The sequence below is a fragment of the Anomaloglossus baeobatrachus genome, chromosome 2 (genome assembly GCF_048569485.1).
Source record: "Anomaloglossus baeobatrachus isolate aAnoBae1 chromosome 2, aAnoBae1.hap1, whole genome shotgun sequence".
In the NCBI taxonomy this organism is placed as follows: Eukaryota; Metazoa; Chordata; class Amphibia; order Anura; family Aromobatidae; genus Anomaloglossus; species Anomaloglossus baeobatrachus.
The window spans coordinates 358,172,588-358,199,942 of record NC_134354.1 but is presented as its reverse complement, the minus strand read 5'-3'; the positions used below and the strand labels follow the sequence as shown (position 1 = coordinate 358,199,942).

General features: G+C 38.0%; 12 non-coding genes across 12 annotated transcripts; all 12 read left to right on the top strand.

Annotated features, from left to right (window-relative positions):
- Window positions 1-15: 15 nt before the first annotated feature.
- Window positions 16-88, top strand: TRNAV-AAC (transfer RNA valine (anticodon AAC)). The gene has a single exon. It is a non-coding gene; the product is annotated as a tRNA-Val (tRNA).
- A 7,170-nt stretch (window positions 89-7,258) lies between these two features.
- Window positions 7,259-7,331, top strand: TRNAV-UAC (transfer RNA valine (anticodon UAC)). Its single transcript has one exon. It is a non-coding gene; the product is annotated as a tRNA-Val (tRNA).
- A 176-nt stretch (window positions 7,332-7,507) lies between these two features.
- On the top strand, window positions 7,508-7,580 carry TRNAV-CAC (transfer RNA valine (anticodon CAC)). Its single transcript has one exon. It is a non-coding gene; the product is annotated as a tRNA-Val (tRNA).
- Window positions 7,581-8,984: 1,404 nt separating this feature from the next.
- TRNAV-UAC (transfer RNA valine (anticodon UAC)) lies at window positions 8,985-9,057 on the top strand. The gene has a single exon. It is a non-coding gene; the product is annotated as a tRNA-Val (tRNA).
- Window positions 9,058-9,970: 913 nt separating this feature from the next.
- TRNAV-UAC (transfer RNA valine (anticodon UAC)) lies at window positions 9,971-10,043 on the top strand. The gene has a single exon. It is a non-coding gene; the product is annotated as a tRNA-Val (tRNA).
- A 558-nt stretch (window positions 10,044-10,601) lies between these two features.
- Window positions 10,602-10,674, top strand: TRNAV-AAC (transfer RNA valine (anticodon AAC)). The gene has a single exon. It is a non-coding gene; the product is annotated as a tRNA-Val (tRNA).
- Window positions 10,675-11,595: 921 nt separating this feature from the next.
- Window positions 11,596-11,668, top strand: TRNAV-UAC (transfer RNA valine (anticodon UAC)). The gene has a single exon. It is a non-coding gene; the product is annotated as a tRNA-Val (tRNA).
- Window positions 11,669-12,583: 915 nt separating this feature from the next.
- On the top strand, window positions 12,584-12,656 carry TRNAV-UAC (transfer RNA valine (anticodon UAC)). Its single transcript has one exon. It is a non-coding gene; the product is annotated as a tRNA-Val (tRNA).
- A 2,538-nt stretch (window positions 12,657-15,194) lies between these two features.
- TRNAV-UAC (transfer RNA valine (anticodon UAC)) lies at window positions 15,195-15,267 on the top strand. Its single transcript has one exon. It is a non-coding gene; the product is annotated as a tRNA-Val (tRNA).
- Window positions 15,268-23,477: 8,210 nt separating this feature from the next.
- Window positions 23,478-23,550, top strand: TRNAV-UAC (transfer RNA valine (anticodon UAC)). Its single transcript has one exon. It is a non-coding gene; the product is annotated as a tRNA-Val (tRNA).
- A 1,906-nt stretch (window positions 23,551-25,456) lies between these two features.
- TRNAV-UAC (transfer RNA valine (anticodon UAC)) lies at window positions 25,457-25,529 on the top strand. The gene has a single exon. It is a non-coding gene; the product is annotated as a tRNA-Val (tRNA).
- A 1,165-nt stretch (window positions 25,530-26,694) lies between these two features.
- Window positions 26,695-26,767, top strand: TRNAV-CAC (transfer RNA valine (anticodon CAC)). Its single transcript has one exon. It is a non-coding gene; the product is annotated as a tRNA-Val (tRNA).
- The last annotated feature ends 588 nt before the right edge of the window (window positions 26,768-27,355 follow it).

Genomic DNA, 27,355 nt, shown 5'->3' with positions numbered 1-27,355 from the left:
AGTAACTTTTCACAAGGTTTCATAGTGTAGTGGTCATCACGTCTGCTTAACACGCAGAAGGTCCTGGGTTCAATCCCCAGTGAAACCAATCTGTTCTTAAAGTTGAAATAATACGCTATCCAACTACAATATATGAAGTTCTCGGCATTGTTGCCGAATGACGGTATGTTTTGGCTTCCATCACAAACAGAACTACAAATTTATTTATTTTTTTTCCCCGGCGGTCAAAACTCGTCTCTAAATGCCATTACTTTGCAGGATTTCACAGGTTTCATAGTGGAGTGGTCATCATGTCTACTTCACACGCAGAAGGTCCTGGGTTCAATCCCCAGTAAAAACAAGCCGTTTTCGCTGTTGAAGTAATTTGCTATCAACCTGTAATATATGAAATTCTTGGTTTTGTTGCCAACTGATAATATATTTTGGCTTCCCTCACCAAGAGAACTACGATTTTGGGTTTCTTTTTTATTGACCATTTTAGCAGAAAACATAATCCCATATTATAAAAATCCTATTTGTTTCAAAATATATAGTTCCCATAAATACAAAAGCAAAAGACCAAACTATGGAGAAAAAAGTAACACATTCAATATAAACTTTAATTTAAGCAAAATCCCTTTGTAGGAATAAAACTGGTAAAATATTTAATAATAATTGTAAATGTTTCATTAACCAAAAATACTTTCCTTCAGCAATAAAAAGGCCCCGTCAGTCACAATTCTGCTCTGCTAGCCAATACACAGTAACTTTTCATCAGGTTTCATAGTGTAGTGGTCATCACGTCTGCTTAACACACAGAAAGTCCTGGGTTCAATCCCCAGTGAAACCAATCTGTTCTTAGTGTTGAAATAATACGCTATCCAACTACAATATATGAAGTTCTCGGCATTGTTGCCGAATGACGGTATGTTTTGGCTTCCATCACAAACAGAACTACAAATTTTATTTTTTTTTTCCCCTGGCGGTCAAAACTTGTCTCTAAATGCCATTACTTTGCAGGATTTCACAGGTTTCATAGTGGTGTAGTCATCACGTCTACTTCACATGCAGAAGGTCCTGGGTTCAATACCCAGTAAAAACAAGCCGTTTTCGCTGTTGAAGTAATTTGCTATCAACCTGTAATATATGAAATTCTTGGTTTTGTTGCCAACTGATAATATATTTTGGCTTCCCTCACCAAGAGAACTACGATTTTGGGTTTCTTTTTTATTGACCATTTTAGCAGAAAACATAATCCCATATTATAAAAATCCTGTTTGTTTCCAAATATATAGTTCCTTTAAATACAAAAGCAAACAACTAAACTATGTGGAAAAAAGTAACACATTCAATGTAAACTTCCTTTTAAGCAAAATCCCTTTGTAGGAATAAAACTGGTAAAATATGTAATAAAAATTGTAAATGTTTCATTAACCAAAAATACTTTCCTTCAGCAATAAAAAGGCCCCGTCAGTCACAATTCTGCTCTGCAAGCCAATACACAGTAACTTTCCATCAGGTTTCATAGAGTAGTGGTCATCACGTCTGCTTAACACGCAGAAGGTCCTGCGTTCAATCCCCAGTAAAACCAATCTGTTCTTGGTGTTGAAATAATACTCAATTAAACTACAATATATGAAGTTCTTGGCTTTGTTGCCGAATGATGGGATGTTTTGGCTTCCATCCCCAACAGAGCTACGAATTTGTTTTTTTTTTCCCTGGCGGTCAAAACTCGTCTCTAATTGCCATTACTTTGCAGGCTTTCAAAGGTTTCATAGTGTAGTGGAAATCACATCTGCTTTACACGCAGAAGGACCTGGGTTCAATCCCCAGTAAAAACAAGCTGTTTTCGCTGTTGAAGTAATTTGCTATCAACCTGTAACATATGAAATTCTTTGTTTTGTTGCCAACTGATAATATATTTTGGCTTTTATCACCAAGAGAACTACGATTTTGGGTTTCTTTTTTATTGACCATTTTAGCAGAAAACATAATCCCATATTATAAAAATCCTGTTTGTTTTAAAATATATAGTTCCTTTAAATACAAAAGCAAACAACTAAACTATGTGGAAAAAAGTAACACATTCAATGTAAACTTCCTTTTAAGCAAAATCCCTTTGTAGGAATAAAACTGGTAAAGTATGTAATAAAAATTGTAAATGTTTCATTAACCAAAAATACTTTCCTTCAGCAATAAAAAGGCCCTGTCAGTCACAATTCTGCTCTGCTGGCCAATACACAGTAGCTTTCCATCAGGTTTCATAGAGTAGTGGTCATCACTAGAGTTGAGCGCGGTTCGCGGTTCGAGGTTCTCCAGTTCGGGGCTCGAGTGATTTTGGGGGCTGTTCTAGATCGAACTAGAACTCGAGCTTTTTTGTAAAAGCTCGATAGTTCTAGAAACGTTCGAGAACGGTTCTAGCAGTAAAAAGCAGGGCTTTTTACGGCTACAGTGTGCAGGAGCCATCACTGGCAGCCTGCCACAAGCTGGTAACCAAGATAAACATCGGGTATCCAACCAAAGCGCTTTGGTTAGTAACCCGATGTTTATCCTAGTTACGTGCAGGAAGCCCACACTTCCCCGCTCAGCTCGCTCCTCCCCCTCCTGCCCGCGGCATGTACACATACACTCACACACACACACTCTCACACACACACATACACACACACACATGTTCCCGCTCGGCTTACCTGCGGTGATGAAGTCCCGCCATCCCGACCTCAGCGCTGTCACTGTCCTCCATGGCCGCCGCTTGTCACATCACCTCTCGCTTCCGACCCGAGACTGACTAGCGGTGACGTCACGGGCCTCTCGCGAGACTTGGTGTGAAGGCTCCGGTCATTGAACTCAGTGACAGGGGCTGTCGGCAGTGCTGGAGATCAGCGCAGGTAATGTACCTCGCTGACAGCAGCACTTGTCATGCCCTGCAGTGACCTGGGCTGACCCATTGATGTTAGCTCAGGTCACTGCACTGCTCTCCCAGCCAATGGGGAACATTCTGTTCTTCATTGACTGGGACAGTGTGGATCGTCATGGCAACCCCTTGGATTACACCAGACCTGGATTTATTTTTCATTCTAATAAATTGGTTAAAGAGGGAATGTTTTGGGGAGTGTTTTTTCAAATAAAAATGTGTTTGTCGTCTATTTTTTTTTATTACTGACTGGGTTGGTGATGTCGGGTATCTGATAGACGCCTGACCTCACCAACCCCAGGGCTTAATGCCAGGTGACATTACACATCTGGTATTAACCCCATATATTACCCCGTTTGCCACCGAACCAGGGCGCGGGATGAGCTGGGGCGAAGCACCAGGATTGGCGCATCTAATGGATGCGCCACTTCTGGGGCGGCTGCAGCCTGCTATTTTTAGGCTGGGGAGAGTCCAATAACCATGGACCTCCCTAGTCTGAGAATATCAGGCCCCAGCTGTCTGCTTTACCTTGGCTGGTGATCCAATTTTGGGGGACCCCTACGTGTTTTTTTTTTTAATTATTTATTTAATTTAAAATAACAGCGTGGGGTGCCCTCAGTTTTGGATTACCAGCCAAGGTGAGGTTGCCAGCTGTGGTCTGCAGGCTGCAGCCGTCTGCTTTACCCCAGCTGGCTACAAAACTAGGGGGAACCCTACGTCATTTTTTTTTTTCATTTTTTTGGCTAAATAAAAAGCTAAGCACCCCTTAGTGCCACATGAAAGGCACCAAAGGGTGCTCCACTTTTTCTCCACTTTTTCTACATTTTTTTCTCCACTTATTCTCCACTTTTTCTCCACTTATTCTCCACTTTTTCTCCACTTTTTCTCCACTTTTTCTCCACTTTTTCTCCACTTTTTTCTCCACTTTTTCTCCATTTTTTTCTCCACTTATTCTCCACTTTTTCTCCACTTATTCTCCACTTTTTCTCCACTTTTTCTCCACTTTTTCTCCACTTTTTCTCCACTTTTTTCTCCACTTTTTCTCCATTTTTTTCTCCACTTATTCTCCACTTTTTCTCCACTTATTCTCCACTTTTTCTCCACTTATTCTCCACTTTTTCTCCACTTATTCTCCACTTTTTCTCCACTTATTCTACATTTTTTCTCCACTTTTTCTACATTTTTTTCTCCACTTTTTCTACACTTATTCTCCACTTTTTCTACATTTTTTCTCCACTTTTTCTACATTTTTTCTCCACTTTTTCTCCACTTTTTCTCCACTTTTTTCTCCACTTTTTCTCCACTTTTTTCTCCACTTTCTCTCCACTTTTTCTCCACTTTTTTCTCCACTTTTTCTCCACTTATTCTCCACTTTTTCCCGATTTATTACCCCGTTTGCCACTGCACCAGGGCACGGGATGAGCTGGGGTGAAGCGCCAGTATTGGCGCATCTAGTGGATGCGCCACGTCTGGGGTGCCTGCGGCCTGCTATTTTTAGGCTGTGAAGGCCCAATAACTATGTACCTTCTTACCCTGAGAATACCAGACCACAGCTGTCCGCTTTACCTTGGCTGGTGATCCAATTTGGGGGGGACCCTACTTTTATTGTGTAATTATTAATATTTATAAAATAATTATAAAAAAGAGCCTGAGGGGACCTCCACATTGGATCCCCAACCACGCTAAAGCTGCCAGCTGTGGTTTTCAGGCTACAGCCGTCTGCTTTACCCTAGCTGGCTATCAAAAATGGGGGGACCCAACGTCATTTTTTTTTTTAACTATTTTTTAAATAGAAAAAATTAATGGGCTTCCCTGTATTTTGATTGCCAACCAAGGTAACGGCAGGCAGATGGGGGTGGCAACCCATAGCTGTCTGCTTTATCTGCGCTGAGAATCAAAAATACCGCGGAGCGCTATGTCATTTTTTTAAAGATTTATTTTTACAGCACTGTGATGTCCAGCAATCAAAATACAGGGAAGCCCATTTTATTTTTAGTTATTTAAATAAATAATTAAAAAAAATATATATGGGCTCCCGCTGCATTTTTTGTATTGCTAGCTAAGGGTAATCCAAGCAGCTACTGGCTGCTAACCCCCACTGCTTGGTGTTACCTTCACTGGCAATGGAAAATCCAGGGAAGCATTTTTTATTTTTTTTGCCAAAAAACTACAAAAAAAGGACGTGAGCTTCGCCATATTTTTGTATGCTAGCCAGGTATAGCAGGCAGGTGCTGGAAGAGTTGGATACAGCGCCAGAAGATGGCGCTTCTATGAAAATGCCATTTTCTGAGGCGGCTGCAGACTGCAATTCGCAGCAGTGGGGCCCAGAAAGCTCAGGCCAACCTGTGCTGCGGATTCCAATCCCCAGCTGCCTAGTTGTACCTGGCTGGACACAAAAATGGGGCGAAGCCTACGTCATTTGTTTTCTAATTATTTCATGAAATTCATGAAATAATAAAAAAGGGCTTCCCTTTATTTTTGGTTCCCAGCCGGGTACAAATAGGCAACTGGGGGTTGGGGGCAGCCGTACCTGCCTCCTGTACCTGGCTAGCATACAAAAATATGGCGAAGCCCACATAATTTTTTCAGGGGGCAAAAAACTTCTGCATACAGTCCTGGATGGAGTATGCTGATCCTTGTAGTTCTGCAGCTGCTGTCTGTCTGTATGGAGAAGAGCAGACAGCAGCTGCAGAACTAGAAGGCTCAGCATACTCCATCCAGGACTGTATGCAGAATTTTTTTGCCCACCAAAAAAATGACGTGGGCTTCGCCATATTTTTGTATGCTAGCCAGGTACAGCAGGCAGCCACGGGCTGCCTCCAACCCCCTGTTGCCTATTTGTACCCGGCTGGGAACCAAAAATATAGGGAAGCCCGTTTTTTTTTAATTATTTCACTTATTTCATGAAATAATTAAAAAACAAATGACGTGGGCTTCGCCCCATTTTTGTGTCCAGCCGGGTACAACTAGGCAGCTGGGGATTGGAATCCGCAGCACAGGTTAGCCCGAGGTTTCTGGGCGCCTCTGCTGCGGATTTCAGTCCGCAGCCGTCCCAGAAAATGGCGCTCTCATAGAAGCGCCATCATCTGGTGCTGTATCCAACTCTTCCAACAGCCCTGGAGCCGGGTGGCTTGTTGGGTAATCATGAGTTAATACTGGCTTTGTTTTACTAGCCAGTATTAAGCCAGAGATTCTTAATGTCAGGCACGTTTGACCCGGCCATTAAGAATCTCCAATAAAGGGTTAAAAAAAAGACATTACACAGAGAAAAAATACTTTAATAGAAATAAATACACAGACACATTAGAGACTCCATCTTTATTACCCCCTGTCAGCCCTCCACGATCCTGCTCTTCTGTCTTCTTTCTAATGTAGTAGTAGTGACGATTGTAGTGAGGAAGGATGAGGTTCACCAGCTCATCACTTGGGGCTGGGGAACCTCATCTTCACTACAATGCTCACTACAATCGTGCAGCCTTCACTCCGTGAGTGATCAGTGCTGGCTGTCAGCGGTAACAGCGGTAACGCTGACAGACGCGTTACCATAGCAACGGTGCTCTCGGAGCCGCGGTTAGCGGTGACGTCACCGCTAACTGCGTTGCTATGGCAACGGTGATCTCCATTAATGACCGGCTGTGTCAGCCGGTCCCTAACGGAACGGGGAGTCGACCGTGTGCTAGAGCATGTCGCCGGTACACGGCGATACACATATGTGCACCGTGTACCGGAGAGATGCACTCGCAGGTCCTACATGACGTGTCATAGTCATGTGACCAGTCTGTAGCCAATGAGATAATAGCCACGTGACTGGTCACATGGCTATTTTGACGTCACGATAGGTCCTGCATCTCTGCTGGCAGTGCTGGTCACGGGGAGGATTCAGCGATCATCGGATGGAATAGCGGCAGGAGACAGAGTGCAGAAGGGATCGCGAGGACCGGTAAGTGATATGGCAATGTTTATTAACTTTTTGTGTACATTTATCATGCATTTTTATATGTTTGTGATTGCCTCCCATTATAGCCTATACGTTCGAGTTCGGTTCGTCGAACGTTCGACGAACTGAACTCGAACGGGACCTCCGTTCGGCGAACCGCCTCGAGCCGAACCGGGACCAGTTCGCTCATCTCTAGTCATCACGACTGCTTAACACGCAGAAGGTCCTGCGTTCAATCCCCAGTAAAACCAATCTGTTCTTGGTGTTGAAATAATACTCAATTAAACTACAATATATGAAGTTCTTGGCTTTGTTGCCGAATGATGGGATGTTTTCACTTCCATCCCCAACAGAGCTACGAATTTGTTTGTTTTTTCCCTGGCGGTCAAAACTCGACTCTAATTGCCATTACTTTGCAGGCTTTCAAAGGTTTCATAGTGTAGTGGAAATCATGTCTGCTTTACACGCAGAAGGTCCTGGGTTCAATCCCCAGTGAAACCCATGTGTTCTTGGTGTTGAAATAATCCCCTATCAACCTGCAATATATAAAGTTCTTGGCTTTGTTGCCGAATAACGGGATGTTTTAGCTTCCATCACCAACAGAGCTACGAATTTGTTTTTTTTCCCCTGGCGGTCAAAACTCGTCTCTAATTGCCATTACTTTGCAGGATTTCAAAGGTTTCATAGTGTAGTGGTCATCACGTCTGCTTCACACGCAGAAGGTCCTGGGTTCAATCCCCAGTGAAACCAATCTGTTTTTGGTGTTGAAGTAATTTCCTATCGATTTGTAATATGTGAAATTCTTGGTTTCGTTGCCAAATGACAATACATTTTGGCTTCCATCACAAAGAGAACTACGATTTTGGGTTTCTTTTTTATTGACCATTTTAGCAGAAAACATAATCCCAGATTATAAAAATCCTATTTGTTTCAAAATATATAGTTCCCATAAATACAAAAGCAAAGGACCAAACTATGGAGAAAAAAGTAACACATTCAATATAAACTTCAATTTAAGCAAAATCCCTTTGTAGGAATAAAACTGGTAAAATATGTAATAATAATTGTAAATGTTTCATTACTAAAAATACTTTCCTTCAGCAATAAAAAGGCCCCGTCAGTCACAATTCTGCTCTGCTAGCCAATACACAGTAACTTTTCGTCAGGTTTCATAGTGTAGTGGTCACACGCCTGCTTAACACGCAGAAGGTCCTGAGTTCAATCCCCAGTGAAACCAATCTGTTCTTAGTGTTGAAATAATACGCTATCCAACTACAATATATGAAGTTCTCGGCATTGTTGCCGAATGATGGTATGTTTTGGCTTCCATCACAAACAGAACTACAAATAATTTTTTTTTTTTCCCTGGCGGTCAAAACTCATCTCTAAATGCCATTACTTTGCAGGATTTCACAGGTTTCATAGTGGAGTGGTCATCACGTCTACTTCACACGCAGAAGGTCCTGTGTTCAATCCCCAGGAAAAACAAGCTGTTTTCGCTGTTGAAGTAATTTGCTATCAACCTGTAGTTTATGAAATGCTTGGTTTTGTTGCCAACTGATAATTTATTTTGGCTTCCCTCACCAAGAGAACTACGATTTTGGGTTTCTTTTTTATTGACCATTTTAGCAGAAAACATAATCCCATATTATAAAAATCCTGTTTGTTTCAAAATATATAGTTCCTTTAAATACAAAAGCAAACAACTAAACTATGTGGAAAAAAGTAACACATTCAATGTAAACTTCCTTTTAAGCAAAATCCCTTTGTAGGAATAAAACTGGTAAAATATGTAATAAAAATTGTAAATGTTTCATTAACCAAAAATACTTTCCTTCAGCAATAAAAAGGCCCCGTCAGTCACAATTCTGCTCTGCTAGCCAATACACAGTAACTTTCCATCAGGTTTCATAGAGTAGCGGTCATCACGTCTGCTTAACACGCAGAAGGTCCTCCGTTCAATCCCCAGTAAAACCAAACTGTTCATGGTGTTGAAATGATACTCAATTAAACTACAATATATGAAGTTCTTGGCTTTGTTGCCGAATGATGGGATGTTTTGGCTTCTATCCCCAACAGAGCTACGAATTTGTTTTTTTTTTCCCTGGCAGTCAAAACTCGTCTCTAATTGCCATTACTTTGCAGGCTTTCTAAGGTTTCATAGTGTAGTGGAAATCACGTCTGCTTTACACGCAGAAGGTCCTGGGTTCAAGCCCCAGTGAAACCCATGTGTTCTTGGTGTTGAAATAATCCCCTATCAACCTGCAGTATATAAAGTTCTTGGCTTTGTTGCCGAATAACGGGATGTTTTAGCTTCCATCACCAACAGAGCTACGAATTGTTTTTTTTTCCCCTGGCGGTCAAAACTCGTCTCTAATTGCCATTACTTTGCAGGATTTCAAAGGTTTCATAGTGGAGTGGTCATCACGTCTGCTTCACACGCAGAAGGTCCTGGGTTCAATCCCCAGTGAAACCAATCTGTTTTTGGTGTTGAAGTAATTTCCTATCGACTTGTAATATGTGAAATTCTTGGTTTCGTTGCCAAATGACAATACATTTTGGCTTCCTTCACAAAGAGAACTACGATTTTGGGTTTCTTTTTTATTGACCATTTTAGCAGAAAACATAATCCCATATTATAAAAATCCTACTTGTTTCAAATTATATAGTTCCCATAAATACAAAAGCAAAAGACCAAACTATGGAGAAAAAAGTAACACATTCAAAATAAACTTCAATTTAAGCAAAATCCCTTTGTAGCAATAAAACTGGTAAAATATGTAATAATAATTGTAAATGTTTCATTAACTAAAAATACTTTCCTTCAGCAATAAAACGGCCCCGTCAGTCACAATTCTGCTCCGCTAGCCAATACACAGTAACTTTTTGTCAGGTTTCATAGTGTAGTGGTCACACGTCTGCTTAACACGCAGAAGGTCCTGAGTTCAATCCCCAGTGAAACAAATCTGTTCTTAGTGTTGAAATAATATGCTATCCAACTACAATATTTGAAGTTCTCGGCTTTGTTGCAGAATGACGGGATGTTTTGGCTTCCATCACAAACAGAACTACAAATTATTTTTTTTTTCCCTGGCAGTCAAAACTCGTCTCTAATTGCCATTACTTTGCAGGCTTTCTAAGGTTTCATAGTGTAGTGGAAATCACGTCTGCTTTACACGCAGGAGGTCCTGGGTTCAATCCCCAGTGAAACCCATGTGTTCTTGGTGTTGAAATAATCCCCTATCAACCTGCAGTATATAAAGTTCTTGGCTTTATTGCCGAATAACGGGATGTTTTAGCTTCCACCACCAACAGAGCTACGAATTTGTTTTTTTTCCCCTGGCGGTCAAAACTCGTCTCTAATTGCCATTACTTTGCAGGATTTCAAAGGTTTCATAGTGTAGTGGATTTAAGCTAAATCCCTTTGTAGGAATAAAACTGGTAAAATATGTAATAATAATTGTAAATGTTTCATTAACCAAAAATTTTTTTTTGGTTAAAAACATAATCCCATATTATAAAAATCCTATTTGTTTCAAAATATATAGTTCCCATAAATACAAAAGCAAAAGACCAAACTATGGAGAAAAAAGTAACACATTCAATATAAACTTCAATTTAAGCAAAATCCCTTTGTAGGAATAAAACTGGTAAAATATGTAATAATAATTGTAAATGTTTCATTAACCAAAAATACTTTCCTTCAGCAATAAAAAGGCCTCGTCAGTCACAATTCTGCTCTGTTAGCCAATACACAGTAACTTTTCGTCAGGTTTCATAGTGTAGTGGTCATCACGTCTGCTTAACACGCAGAAGGTCCTGGGTTCAATCCCCAGTGAAACCAATCTGTTCTTAGTGTTGAAATAATACGCTATCTAACTACACTATATGAAGTTCTCGGCATTGTTGCCGAATGATGGTATGTTTTGGCTTCCATCACAAACAGAACTACAAATTATTTTATTTTTTTTTCCCTGGCGGTCAAAACTCGTCTCTAAATGCCATTACTTTGCAGGATTTCATAGGTTTCATAGTGGAGTGGTCATCACGTCTACTTCACACGCAGAAGGTCCTGGGTTCAATCCCCAGTAAAAACAAGCCGTTTTCGCTGTTGAAGTAATTTGCTATCAACCTGTATTATATGAAATATTTTGTTTTGTTGCCAACTGATAATATATTTTGGCTTCCCTCACCAAGAGAACTACGATTTTGGGTTTCTTTTTTATTGACCATTTTAGCAGAAAACATAATCCCATATTATAAAAATCCTGTTTGTTTCAAAATATATAGTTCCTTTAAATACAAAAGCAAACAACTAATCTATGTGGAAAAAAGTAACACATTCAATGTAAACTTCCTTTTAAGCAAAATCCCTTTGTAGGAATAAAACTGGTAAAATATGTAATAAAAATTGTAAATGTTTCATTAACCAAAAATACTTTCCTTCAGCAATAAAAAGGCCCTGTCAGTCACAATTCTGCTCTGCTAGCCAATACACAGTAACTTTCCATCAGGTTTCATAGAGTAGTGGTCATCACGTCTGCTTAACACGCAGAAGGTCCTGCGTTCAATCCCCAGTAAAACCAATCTGTTCTTGGTGTTGAAATAATACTCAATTAAACTACAATATATGAAGTTCTTGGCTTTGTTGCCGAATGATGGGATGTTTTGGCTTCCATCCCCAACAGAGCTACGAATTTGTTTTTTTTTTTTCCCTGGCAATCAAAACTCGTCTCTAATTGCCATTACTTTGCAGGCTTCCAAAGGTTTCATAGTGTAGTGGAAATCACATCTGCTTTACACGCAGAAGGTCCTGGGTTCAATCCCCAGTGAAACCCATGTGTTCTTGGTGTTGAAATAATCCCCTATCAACCTGCAGCATATAAAGTTCTTGGCTTTGTTGCCGAATAACGGGATGTTTTAGCTTCCATCACCAACAGAGCTACGAATTTGTTTTTTTTCCCCTGGCGGTCAAAACTCGTCTCTAATTGCCATTACTTTGCAGGATTTCAAAGGTTTCATAGTGTAGTAGTCATCACGTCTGCTTCACACGCAGAAGGTCCTGGGTTCAATCCCCAGTGAAACCAATCTGTTTTTGGTGTTGAAGTAATTTCCTATCGACCTGTAATATGTGAAATTCTTGGTTTCGTTGCCAAAGGACAATACATTTTGGCTTCCTTCACAAAGAGAACTACGATTTTGGGTTTCTTTTTTATTGACCATTTTAGCAGAAAACATAATCCCATATAATAAAAATCCTACTTGTTTCAAATTATATAGTTCCCATAAATACAAAAGCAAAAGACCAAACTATGGAGAAAAAAGTAACACATTCAATATAAACTTCAATTTAAGCAAAATCCCTTCGTAGCAATAAAACTGGTAAAATATGTAATAGTAATTGTAAATGTTTCATTAACTAAAAATACTTTCCTTCAGCAATAAAAAGGCCCCGTCAGTCACAATTCTGCTCTGCTAGCCAATACACAGTAACTTTTTGTCAGGTTGCATAGTGTAGTGGTCACACATCTGCTTAACACGCAGAAGGTCCTGAGTTCAATCCCCAGTGAAACAAATCTGTTCTTAGTGTTGAAATAATACGCTATCCAACTACATTATTTGAAGTTCTCGGCTTTGTTGCCGAATGACGGGATGTTTTGGCTTCCATCACAAACAGAACTACAAATTATTTTTTTTTTTTCCCTGGCAGTCAAAACTCGTCTCTAATTGCCATTACTTTGCAGGCTTTCTAAGGTTTCATAGTGTAGTGGAAATCACGTCTGCTTTACACGCAGAAGGTCCTGGGTTCAATCCCCAGTGAAACCCATGTGTTCTTGGTGTTGAAATAATCCCCTATCAACCTGCAGTATATAAAGTTCTTGGCTTTATTGCCGAATAACGGGATGTTTTAGCTTTCATCACCACCAGAGCTACGAATTTGTTTTTTTTCCCTTGGCGGTCAAAACTCGTCTCTAATTGCCATTACTTTGCAGGATTTCAAAGGTTTCATAGTGTAGTGGATTTAAGCTAAATCCCTTTGTAGGAATAAAACTGGTAAAATATGTAATAATAATTGTAAATGTTTCATTAACCAAAAAAACTTTTTTGGTTAAAAACATAATCCCATATTATAAAAATCCTATTTGTTTAAAAATATATAGTTCCCATAAATACAAAAGCAAAAGACCAAACTATGGAGAAAAAAGTAACACATTCAATATAAACTTCAATTTAAGCAAAATCCCTTTGTAGAAATAAAACTGGTAAAATATGTAATAATAATTGTAAATGTTTCATTAACCAAAAATACTTTCCTTCAGCATTAAAAAGGCCTCGTCAGTCACAATTCTGCTCTGTTAGCCAATACACAGTAACTTTTCGTCAGGTTTCATAGTGTAGTGGTCATCATGTCTGCTTAACACGCAGAAGGTACTGGGTTCAATCCCCAGTGAAACCAATCTGTTCTTAGTGTTGAAATAATACGCTATCCAACTACACTATATGAAGTTCTCGGCATTGTTGCCGAATGATGGTATGTTTTGGCTTCCATCACAAACAGAACTACAAATTATTTTATTTTTTTTCCCCTGTTGGTCAAAACTCGTCTCTATGTGCCATTACTTTGCAGGATTTCATAGGTTTCATAGTGGAGTGGTCATCACGTCTACTTCACACGCAGAAGGTCCTGGGTTCAATCCCCAGTAAAAACAAGCCGTTTTCGCTGTTGAAGTAATTTGCTATCAACCTGTATTATATGAAATTTTTTGTTTTGTTGCCAACTGATAATATATTTTGGCTTCCCTCACCAAGAGAACTACGAATATGGGTTTCTTTTTTATTGACCATTTTAGCAGAAAACATAATCCCATATTATAAAAATCCTGTTTGTTTAAAAATATATAGTTCCTTTAAATACAAAAGCAAACAACTAATCTATGTGGAAAAAAGTAACACATTCAATGTAAACTTCCTTTTAAGCAAAATCCCTTTGTAGGAATAAAACTGGTAAAATATGTAATAAAAATTGTAAATGTTTCATTAACCAAAAATACTTTCCTTCAGCAATAAAAAGGCCCCGTCAGTCACAATTCTGCTCTGCTAGCCAATACACAGTAACTTTCCATCAGGTTTCATAGAGTAGTGGTCATCACGTCTGCTTAACACGCAGAAGGTCCTGCGTTCAATCCCCAGTAAACCAATCTGTTCTTGGTGTTGAAATAATACTCAATAAAACTACAATATATGAAGTTCTTGGCTTTGTTGCCGAATGATGGGATGTTTTGGCTTCCATCCCCAACAGAGCTACAAATTTGTTTTTTTTTTTCCCTGGCGGTCAAAACTCGTCTCTAATTGCCATTACTTTGCAGGCTTTCAAAGGTTTCATAGTGTAGTGGAAATCACGTCTGCTTTACACGCAGAAGGTCCTGGGTTCAATCCCCTGTGAAACCCATGTGTTCTTGGTGTTGAAATAATCCCCTATCAACCTGCAGTATATAAAGTTCTTACCTTTGTTGACGAATAACGGCATGTTTTAGCTTCCATCACCAACAGAGCTACGAATTTGTTTTTTTTCCCGTGGCGGTCAAAACTCGTCTCTAATTGCCATTACTTTGCAGGATTTCAAAGGTTCCATAGTGTAGTGGTCATCACGTCTGCTTCACACGCAGAAGGTCCTGGGTTCAATCCCCAGTGAAACCAATCTGTTTTTGGTGTTGAAGTAAATTCCTGTCGACTTGAAATATGTGAAATTCTTGGTTTCGTTGCCAAATGACAATACATTTTGGCTTCCATCACAAAGAGAACTACGATTTTGGGTTTCTTTTTTATTGACCATTTTAGCAGAAAACATAATCCCATATTATAAAAATCCTATTTGTTTCAAATTATATAGTTCCCATAAATACAAAAGCAAAAGACCAAACTATGGAGAAAAAAGTAACACATTCAATATAAACTTCAATTTAAGCAAAATCCCTTTGTAGGAATAAAACTGGTAAAATATGTAATAATAATTGTAAATGTTTCATTAACCAACAATACTTTCCTTCAGCAATAAAAAGGCCCTGTCAGTCACAATTCTGCTCTGCTAGCCAATACACAGTAACTTTCCATCAGGTTTCATAGAGTAGTGGTCATCACGTCTGCTTAACACGCAGAAGGTCCTGCGTTCAATCCCCAGTAAAACCAATCTGTTCTTGGTGTTGAAATAATACTCAATTAAACTACAATATATGAAGTTCTTGGCTTTGTTGCCGAATGATGGGATGTTTTGGCTTCCATCCCAACAGAGCTACGAATTTGTTTTTTTTTTTCCCTGGCAATCAAAACTCGTCTCTAATTGCCATTACTTTGCAGGCTTCCAAAGGTTTCATAGTGTAGTGGAAATCACGTCTGCTTTACACGCAGAAGGTCCTGGGTTCAATCCCCAGTGAAACCCATGTGTTCTTGGTGTTGAAATAATCCCCTATCAACCTGCAGTATATAAAGTTCTTGGCTTTATTGCCGAATAACGGGATGTTTTAGCTTTCATCACCACCAGAGCTACGAATTTGTTTTTTTTCCCTTGGCGGTCAAAACTCGTCTCTAATTGCCATTACTTTGCAGGATTTCAAAGGTTTCATAGTGTAGTGGATTTAAGCTAAATCCCTTTGTAGGAATAAAACTGGTAAAATATGTAATAATAATTGTAAATGTTTCATTAACCAAAAAAACTTTTTTGGTTAAAAACATAATCCCATATTATAAAAATCCTATTTGTTTAAAAATATATAGTTCCCATAAATACAAAAGCAAAAGACCAAACTATGGAGAAAAAAGTAACACATTCAATATAAACTTCAATTTAAGCAAAATCCCTTTGTAGAAATAAAACTGGTAAAATATGTAATAATAATTGTAAATGTTTCATTAACCAAAAATACTTTCCTTCAGCAATAAAAAGGCCTCGTCAGTCACAATTCTGCTCTGTTAGCCAATACACTGTAACTTTTTGTCAGGCTTCATAGTGTAGTGGTCATCACGTCTGCTTAACACGCAGAAGGTCCTAAGTTCAATCCCCAGTGAAACCTATCTGTTCTTAGTGTTGGAATAATACGCTATCCAACTACACTATATGAAGTTCTCGGCATTGTTGCCGAATGATGGTATGTTTTGGCTTCCATCACAAACAGAACTACAAATTATTTTTTTTTTCCCCTGGCGGTCAAAACTCATCTCTAAATGCCATTACTTTGCAGGATTTCACAGGTTTCATAGTGGAGTGGTCATCACGTCTACTTCACACGCAGAAGGTCCTGGGTTCAATCCCCAGGAAAAACAAGCTGTTATCGCTGTTGAAGTAATTTGCTATCAACCTGTAGTATATGAAATGCTTGGTTTTGTTGCCAACTGATAATTTATTTTGGCTTCCCTCACCAAGAGAACTACGATTTTGGGTTTCTTTTTTATTGACCATTTTAGCAGAAAACATAATCCCATATTATAAAAATCCTGTTTGTTTCAAAATATATAGTTCCTCTAAATACAAAAGCAAACAACTAAACTATGTGGAAAAAAGTAACACATTCAATGTAAGCTTCCTTTTAAGCAAAATCCCTTTGTAGGAATAAAACTGGTTAAATATGTAATAAAAATTGTAAATGTTTCATTAACCAAAAATACTTTCCTTCAGCAATAAAAAGGCCCCGTCAGTCACAATTCTGCTCTGCTAGCCAATACACAATAACTTTCCATCGGATTTCATAGAGTAGTGGTCATCACGTCTGCTTAACACACAGAAGGTCCTGCGTTCAATCCCCAGTAAAACCAATCTGTTCTTGGTGTTGAAACAATACTCAATTAAACTACAATATATGAAGTTCTTGGCTTTGTTGCCGAATGATGGGATGTTTTGGCTTCCATCCCCAACAGAGCTACGAATTTGTTTTTTTTTTCCCTGGCGGTCAAAACTCGTCTCTAATTGCCATTACTTTGCAGGGTTTCAAAGGTTTCATAGTGTAGTGGAAATCACGTCTGCTTAACACGCAGAAGGTCCTGGGTTCAATCCCCAGTGAAACCCATGTGTTCTTGGTGTTGAAATAATATCCTATCAGCCTGCAATATATGAAGTTCTTGGCTTTGTTGCCGAATAACGAGATGTTTTAGCTTCCATCACCAACAGAGCTACGAATTTGTTTTTTTTCCCCTGGCGGTCAAAACTCGTCTCTAATTGCCATTACTTTGCAGGATTTCAAACGTTTCATAGTGTAGTGGTCATCACGTCTACTTCACACGCAGAAGGTCCTGGGTTCATTTCCTAGTGAAACCAATCTGTTTTTGGTGTTGAAGTAATTTCCTATCGACTTGTAATATATGAAATTCTTGGTTTCGTTGCCAAATGACAATACATTTTGGCTTCCATCACAAAGAGAACTACGATTTTGGGTTTCTTTTTTTATTGACCATTTTAGCAGAAAACATAATCCCATATTATAAAAATCCTATTTGTTTTAAAATATATAGTTCCCATAAATACAAAAGCAAACGACTAAACTATGTAGAAAAAAGTAACACATTCAATGTAAACTTCAATTTAAGCAAAATCCCTTTGTAGGAATAAAACTAGTAAAATATATAATAAAAATTGTAAATTTTTCATTAACCAAAAATACTTTCCTTCAGCAATAAAAAGGCCCCGTCAGTCACAATTCTGCTCTGCTAGCCAATACACAGTAACTTTTCGTCAGGTTTCACAGTGTAGTGGTCATCACGTCTGCTTAACATGCAGAAGGTCCTGGGTTCATTCCCCAGTGAAACCAATCTGTTCTCAGTGTTGGAATAATACGCTATCCAACTACAATATATGAAGTTCTCGGCTTTGCTGCCGAATGATGGGATGTTTTGGCTTCCATCACAAACAGAACTACAAATTATTTTTTTTTTTTTCCCCTGGCGGTCACAACTCGTCTCTAAATGCCATTAATTTGCAGGATTTCACAGCTCTCATAGTGGAGTGGTCATCACGTCTACTTCACACGCAGAAGGTCCTGGGTTCAATCCCCAGTAAAAACAAGCCGTTTTTGCTGTTGAAGTAATTTGCTATCAACCTGTAATATATGAAATTCTTGGTTTTGTTGCCAACTGATAATATATTTTGGCTTCCATCACCAAGAGAACTACGATTTTGGGTTTCTTTTTTATTGACCATTTTAGCAGAAAACATAATCCCATATTATAAAAATCCTGTTTGTTTCAAAATATATAGTTCCTTTAAATACAAAAGCAAACGACTAAACTGTGTAGAAAAAAGTAACACATTCAATATAAACTTCAATTTAAGCAAAATCCCTTTGTAGTAATAAAACTGGTAAAATATGTAATAAAAATTGTAAATGTTTCATTAACCAAAAATACTTTCCTTCAGCAATAGAAATGCCCTGTCAGTCACAATTCTGCTCTGCTAGCCAATACACAGTAACTTTTCATCAGATTTTATAGTGTAGTGGTAATCACGTCTGCTTAACACGCAGAAGGTCCTGGGTTCAATCACCAGTGAAACCAATCTGTTCTTAGTGTTGAAATAATACGCTATCCAACTACAATATATGAAGTTCTCGGCTTTGTTGCAGAATGACGGGATGTTTTGGCTTCCATCACAAACAGAACTACAAATTATTTTTTTTTCCCTGGCGGTCAAAACTCGTCTCTAAATGCCATTACTTTGCAGGATTTCATAGCTTTCATAGTGGAGTGGTCAACACGTCTACTTCACACGCAGTAGGTCCTGGGTTCAATCACCAGTAAAAACAATCCGTTTTCGCTGTTGAAGTAATTTGCTATCAACCTGTAATATATGAAATTCTTGGTTTTGTTGCCAACTGATAATATATTTTGGCTTCCATCACCAAGAGAAGTACGATTTTGGGTTTCTTTTTTATTGACCATTTTAGCAGAAAACATAATCCCATGTTATAAAAATCCTGTTTGTTTCAAAATATATAGTTCCCATAAATACAAAAGCAAAAGACCAAACTATGGAGAAAAAAGTAACACATTCAATATAAACTTCAATTTAAGCAAACTCCCTTTGTAGGAATAAAACTGGTAAAATATGTAATAACAATTGTAAATGTTTCATGAACCAAAAATACTTTCCTTCAGCAATAAAAAGGCCCCGTCAGTCACAATTCTGCTGTGCTAGCCAATACACAATAACTTTCCATCAGGTTTCATAGAGTAGTGGTCATCACGTCTGCTTAACATGCAGAAGGTCCTGCGTTCAATCTCCAGTAAAACCAATCTGTTCTTCGTGTTGAAATAATACCCAATTAAACTACAATATTTGAAGTTCTTGGCTTTGTTGCCGAATGATGGGATGTTTTGGCTTCCATCACCAACAGAGCTACGAATTTGGTTTTTTTTTCCCTGGCGGTCAAAACTCGTCTCTAATTGCAATTACTTTGCAGACTTTCAAAGGTTTCATAGTGTAGTGGAAATCACGTCTGCTTTACACGCTGAAGGTCCTTGGTTCAATCCCCAGTGAAACCCATGTGTTCTTGGTGTTGAAATAATATCCTATCAGCCTGCAATATATGAAGTTCTTGGCTTTGTTGCCGAATAACGAGATGTTTTAGATTCCATCACCAACAGAGCTACGAATTTGTTTTTTTTCCCCTGGCGGTCAAAACTCGTCTCTAATTGCCATTACTTTGCAGGATTTCAAACGTTTCATAGTGTAGTGGTCATCACGTCTACTTCACACGCAGAAGGTCCTGGGTTCATTTCCTAGTGAAACCAATCTGTTTTTGGTGTTGAAGTAATTTCCTATCGACTTGTAATATGTGAAATTCTTGGTTTCGTTGCCAAATGACAATACATTTTGGCTTCCATCACAAAGAGAACTACGATTTTGGGTTTCTTTTTTTATTGACCATTTTAGCAGAAAACATAATCCCATATTATAAAAATCCTATTTGTTTTAAAATATATAGTTCCCATAAATACAAAAGCAAACGACTAAACTATGTAGAAAAAAGTAACACATTCAATGTAAACTTCAATTTAAGCAAAATCCCTTTGTAGGAATAAAACTAGTAAAATATATAATAAAAATTGTAAATTTTTCATTAAACAAAAATACTTTCCTTCAGCAATAAAAAGGCCCCGTCAGTCACAATTCTGCTCTGCTAGCCAATACACAGTAACTTTTCGTCAGGTTTCACAGTGTAGTGGTCATCACGTCTGCTTAACATGCAGAAGGTCCTGGGTTAATTCCCCAGTGAAACCAATCTGTTCTCAGTGTTGAAATAATACGCTATCCAACTACAATATATGAAGTTCTCGGCTTTGTTGCCGAATGATGGGATGTTTTGGCTTCCATCACAAACAGAACTACAAATTATTTTTTTTTTTTCCCCTGGCGGTCACAACTCGTCTCTAAATGCCATTACTTTGCAGGATTTCACAGCTTTCATAGTGGAGTGGTCATCATGTCTACTTCACACGCAGAAGGTCCTGGGTTCAATCCCCAGTATAACCAAGCCGTTTTTGCTGTTGAAGTAATTTGCTATCAACCTGTAATATATGAAATTCTTGGTTTTGTTGCCAACTGATAATATATTTTGGCTTCCATCACCAAGAGAACTACGATTTTGGGTTTCTTTTTTATTGACCATTTTAGCAGAAAACATAATCCCATATTATAAAAATCCTGTTTGTTTCAAAATATATAGTTCCTTTAAATACAAAAGCAAACGACTAAACTATGTAGAAAAAAGTAACAAATTCAATGTAAACTTCCATTTAAGCAAAATCCCTTTGTAGGAATAAAACTGGTAAAATATGTAATAAAAATTGTAAATGTTTCATTAACCAAAAATACTTTCCTTCAGCAATAAAAAGGCCCCGTCAGTCACAATTCTGCTCTGCTAGCCAATACACAGTAACTTTTCATCAGGTTTTATAGTGTAGTGGTCATCACGTCTGCTTAACACGCAGAAGGTCCTGGGTTCAATCACCAGTGAAACCAATCTGTTCTTAGTGTTGAAATAATACGCTATCCAACTACAATATATGAAGTTCTCGGCTTTGTTGCCGAATGACGGGATGTTTTGGCTTCCATCACAAACAGAACTACAAATTATTTTTTTTCCCCTGGCGGTCAAAACTCGTCTCTAAATGCCATTACTTTGCAGGATTTAATAGCTTTCATAGTGGAGTGGTCATCACGTCTACTTTACACGCAGTAGGTCCTGGGTTCAATCACCAGTAAAACCCATCCGTTTTCGCTGTTGAAGTAATTTGCTATCAACCTTTAATATATGAAATTCTTGGTTTTGTTGCCAACTGATAATATATTTTGGCTTCCATCACCAAGAGAACTACGATTTTGGGTTTCTTTTTTAATGACCATTTTAGCAGAAAACATAATCCCATGTTATAAAAATCCTGTTTGTTTCAAAATATATAGTTCCCATAAATACAAAAGCAAAAGACCAAACTATGGAGAAAAAAGTAACACATTCAATATAAACTTCAATTTAAGCAAACTCCCTTTGTAGGAATAAAACTGGTAAAATATGTAATAACAATTGTAAATGTTTCATGAACCAAAAATACTTTCCTTCAGCAATAAAAAGGCCCCGTCAGTCACAATTCTGCTCTGCTAGCCAAAACACAGTAACTTTCCATCAGGTTTCATAGAGTAGTGGTCATCACGTGTGCTTAACACGCAGAAGGTCCTGCGTTCAATCCCCAGTAAAACCAATCTGTTCTTGGTGCTGAAATAATACCCAATTAAACTACAATATATGAAGTTCTAGGCTGTGTTGCCGAATGATGGGATGTTTTGGCTTCCATCACCAACAGAGCTACGAATTTGTTTTTTTTTTCCCTGGCGGTCAAAACTCGTCTCTAATTGCCATTACTTTGCAGGCTTTCAAAGGTTTCATAGTGTAGTGGTCATCACGTCTGCTTCACATGCAGAAGGTCCTGGGTTCAATCCCCAGTGAAACCCATGTGTTCATGGTGTTGTAATAATTCCATATCAACCTGCAATATATTAAGTTCTTGGCTTTGTTGTCGAATAATGGGATGTTTTAGCTTCCATCACCAACAGAGCTACGAAATTGTTTTTTTTCCACCTGGCGGTCAAAACTCGTCTCTAATTGCCATTACTTTGCAGGATTTCAAAGGTTTCATAGTGTAGTGGTCATCACGTCTGCTTCACACGCAGAAGGTCCTGGGTTCAATCCCCTGGGAAACCAATCTATTTTTGGTGTTGATGTAATTTCCTATTGACTTGTAATATGTGATATTCTTGGTTTCGTTGCCAAATGACAATACATTTTGGCTTCCATCACAAAGAGAACTTCGATTTTGGGTTTCTTTTTTATTGACCATTTTAGCAGAAAACATATTCCCATATTATAAAAATCCTATTTGTTTTAAAATTTATAGTTCCCATAAATACAAAAGCAAACGACTAAACTATGTAGAAAAAAGTAACACATTCAATGTAAACTTCAATTTAAGCAAAATCCCTTTGTAGGAATAAAACTGGTAAAATATATAATAAAAATTGTAAATGTTTCATTAACCAAAAATACTTTCCTTCAGCAATAAAAAGGCCCCATCAGTCACAATTCTGCTCTGCTAGCCAATACACAGTAACTTTCCATCAGGTTTCATAGTGTAGTGCTCATCACGTCTGCTTAACACGCAGAAGGTCCTAGGTTGAATCCCCAGGAAAACCAATCTGTTCATGGTGTTGAACTAAAACCTTAACAACCCGCACTATATGAAGTTCTTGGCTTTGTCGCCGATTGACGGGATGTTTTGGCTTCCATCACCAACAGAGCTACGAATTTGTTTTTTTTCCCCTGGCGGTGAAAACTCGTCTCTAATTGCCATTACTTTGCAGGATTTCACAGCTTTCATAGTGGAGTGGTCATCACGTCTACTTCACATGCAGAAGATCCTGGGTTCAATCCCCAGTAAAAACAAGCCGTTTTCGCTGTTTAAGTAATTTGCTATCAACCTGTAATATATGAAATTCTTGGTTTTGTTGCCAACTGATAATATATTTTGGCTTCCATCACCAAGAGAACTACGATTTTGGGTTTCTTTTTTATTGACCATTTTAGCAGAAAACATAATCCCATATTATAAAAATCCTGTTTGTTTCAAAATATATAGTTCCTTTAAATACAAAAGCAAACGACTAAACTATGTAGAAAAAAGTAACACATTCACTGTAAACTTCCATTTAAGCAAAATCCCTTAGTAGGAATAAAACTGGTAAAATATGTAATAACAATTGCAAATGTTTCATTAACCAAAAATACTTTCCTTCAGCAATAAAAAGGCCCCGTCAGTCACAATTCTGCTCTGCTAGCCAATACACAGTAACTTTCCATCAGGTTTCAAAGAGTAGTGGTCATCATGTCTGCTTAACATGCAGAAGGTCCTGTGTTCAATCCCCAGTGAAACCAATCTGTTCTTGGTGTTGAAATAATGCCCTATTAAACTACAATATATGAAGTTCTTGGCTTTGTTGCCGAATGATGGGATGTTTTGGCTTCCATCACCAACAGAGCTACGAATTTGTTTTTTTTTTTCCCTGGCAGTCAAAACTCGTCTCTAATTGCCATTACTTTGCAAGCTTTCAAAGGTTTCATAGTGTAGTGGAAATCACGTTTGCTTTACACGCAGAAGGCCCTGGGTTCAATCCCCAGTGAAACCCATGTGTTCTTGGTGTTGAAATAATATCCTATCAACCTGCAATCTATAAATTTCTTGGCTTTGTTGCCGAATAACGGGATGTTTTAGCTTCCATCACCAACAGAGCTACAAATTTGTGTTTTTTCCCCTGGCGGTCAAAACTCGTCTCTAATTGCCATTACTTTGCAGGCTTTCAAAGGTTTCATAGTGTAGTGGTCATCACGTCTGCTTCACATGCAGAAGGTCCTGGGTGCAATCCCCAGTGAAACCCATGTGTTCATGGTGTTGTAATAATTCCATATCAACCTGCAATATATTAAGTTCTTGGCTTTGTTGTCGAATAATGGGATGTTTTAGCTTCCATCACCAACAGAGCTACGGATTTGTTTTTTTTCCACCTGGCGGTCAAAACTCGTCTCTAATTGCCATTACTTTGCAGGATTTAAAAGGTTTCATAGTGTAGTGGTCATCACGTCTGCTTCACACGCAGAAGGTCCTGGGTTCAATCCCCTGGGAAACCAATCTGTTTTTGGTGTTGATGTAATTTCCTATTGACTTGTAATATGTGATATTCTTGGTTTCGTTGCCAAATGACAATACATTTTGGCTTCCATCACAAAGAGAACTTCGATTTTGGGTTTCTTTTTTATTGACCATTTTAGCAGAAAACATAATCCCATATTATAAAAATCCTATTTGTTTTAAAATTTATAGTTCCCATAAATACAAAAGCAAACGACTAAACTATGTAGAAAAAAGTAACACATTCAATGTAAACTTCAATTTAAGCAAAATCCCTTTGTAGGAATAAAACTGGTAAAATATATAATAAAAATTGTAAATGTTTCATTAACCAAAAATACTTTCCTTCAGCAATAAAAAGGCCCCATCAGTCACAATTCTGCTCTGCTAGCCAATACACAGTAACTTTCCATCAGGTTTCATAGTGTAGTGCTCATCACGTCTGCTTAACACGCGGAAGGTCCTAGGTTGAATCCCCAGGAAAACCAATCTGTTCATGGTGTTGAACTAAAACCTTAACAACCCGCAATATATGAAGTTCTTGGCTTTGTCGCCGAATGACGGGATGTTTTGGCTTCCATCACCAACAGAGCTACGAATTTGTTTTTTTTCCCCTGGCGGTGAAAACTCGTCTCTAATTGCCATTACTTTGCAGGATTTCACAGCTTTCATAGTGGAGTGGTCATCACGTCTACTTCACACGCAGAAGATCCTGGGTTCAATCCCCAGTAAAAACAAGCCGTTTTCGCTGTTCAAGTAATTTGCTATCAACCTGTAATATATGAAATTCTTGGTTTTGTTGCCAACTGATAATATATTTTGGCTTCCATCACCAAGAGAACTACGATTTTGGGTTTCTTTTTTATTGACCATTTTAGCAGAAAACATAATCCCATATTATAAAAATCCTGTTTGTTTCAAAATATATAGTTCCTTTAAATACAAAAGCAAACGACTAAACTATGTAGAAAAAAGTAACACATTCATTGTAAACTTCCATTTAAGCAAAATCCCTTAGTAGGAATAAAACTGGTAAAATATGTAATAACAATTGTAAATGTTTCATTAACCAAAAATACTTTCCTTCAGCAATAAAAAGGCCCCGTCAGTCACAATTCTGCTCTGCTAGCCAATACACAGTAACTTTCCATCAGGTTTCAAAGAGTAGTGGTCATCATGTCTGCTTAACACGCAGAAGGTCCTGCGTTCAATCCCCAGTGAAACCAATCTGTTCTTGGTGTTGAAATAATACCCTATTACACTACAATATATGAAGTTCTTGGCTTTGTTGCCGAATGATGGGATGTTTTGGCTTCCATCACCAACAGAGCTACGAATTTGTTTTTTTTTTTTTCCCTGGCGGTCAAAACTCGTCTCTAATTGCCATTACTTTGCAAGCTTTCAAAGGTTTCATAGTGTAGTGGAAATCACGTTTGCTTTACACGCAGAAGGCCCTGGGTTCAATCCCCAGTGAAACCCATGTGTTCTTGGTGTTGAAATAATATCCTATCAACCTGCAATCTATAAATTTCTTGGCTTTGTTGCCGAATAACGGGATGTTTTAGCTTCCATCACCAACAGAGCTACAAATTTGTGTTTTTTCCCCTGGCGGTCAAAACTCGTCTGTAATTGCCATTACTTTGCAGGATTTCAAAGGTTTCATAGTGTAGTTTTCATCACGTCTGATTCACACGCAGAAGGTCACTGAGTTCAATCCCCATTAAAAACAAGCCGTTTTCGCTGTTGAATTAATATGCTATACACCTGTAATATATGAAATTCTTTGTTTTGTTGCCAACTGATAATATATTTTGGCTTCCATCACCAAAAGAACTACGATTTTGGGTTTCTTTTTTATTGACCATTTTAGCAGAAAACATAATCCCATATTATAAAAATCCTGTTTGTTTCAAAATATATAGTTCCTTTAAATACAAAAGCAAACGACTAAACTATGTAGAAAAAAGTAACACATTCAATGTAAACTTCCATTTAAGCAAAATCCCTTTGTAGGAATAAAACTGGTAAAATATGTAATAAAAATTGTAAATGTTTCATTAACCAAAAATACTTTCCTTCAGCAATAAAAAGGCCCGTCAGTCACAATTCTGCTCTGATAGCCAATACCCAGTAACATTCCATCAGGTTTCATAGAGTAGTGGTCATCACGTCTGCTTAACACGCAGAAGGTCCTGTGTTCAATCCCCAGTAAAACCAATCTGTTCTTGTTGTTGAAATAATACCTAATTAAACTACAATATATGAAGTTCTTGGCTTTGTTGCCGAGTGATGGGATGTTTTGGCTTCCATCACCAACAGAGCTACGAATTTGTTTCTTTTTTCCCCTGGCGGTCAAAACTCGTCTCTAATTGCCATTACTTTGCAGGATTTCAAAGGTTTCATAGTGTAGTTTTTATCACAACTGCTTCACACGCAGAAGGTCCTGGGTTCAATCCCCAGTGAAACCCATGTGTTCATGGTGTTGTAATAATTCCATATCAACCTGCAATATATAAAGTTCTTGGATTTGTTGCCGAATAATCAGATGTTTTAGCTTCCATCACCAACAGAGCTACGAATTTGTTTTTTTTCCCCTGGCGGTTAAAACTCGTCTCTAATTGCCAATACTTTGCAGAATTTCAAAGGTTTCATAGTGTAGTGGTCATCACGTCTGCTTCACACGCAGAAGGTCCTGGGTTCAATCCCCAGTGAAACCAATCTGTTTTTGGTGTTGAAGTAATTTCCTATCGACTTGTAATATGTGAAATTCTTGGTTTCGTTGCCAAATGACAATACATTTTGGCTTCCATCACAAAGAGAACTACGATTTTGGGTTTCTTTTTTATTGACCATTTTAGCAGAAAACATAATCCCATATTATAAAAATCCTATTTGTTTCAAAATATTTAGTTCCCATAAATACAAAAGCAAAAGACCAAACTATGGAAAAAAAAGTAACACATTCAATATAAACTTCAATTTAAGCAAAATCCCTTTGTAGGAATAAAACTGGTAAAATGTGTAATAATAATTGTAAATGTTTCATTAACCAAAAATACTTTCCTTCAGCAATAAAAAGGCCCCGTCAGTCACAATTCTGCTCTGCTAGCCAATTCACAGCAACTTATCATCAGATTTCATAGTGTAGTGGTCATCACTTCTGCTTAACACGCAGAAGGTCCTGGGTTCAATCCCCAGTGAAACCAATCTGTTCTTAGTGTTGAAATAATACGCTATCCAACTACAATATATGAAGTTCTCGGCTTTGTTGCCGTATGACGGGATGTTTTGGCTTCCATCACAAA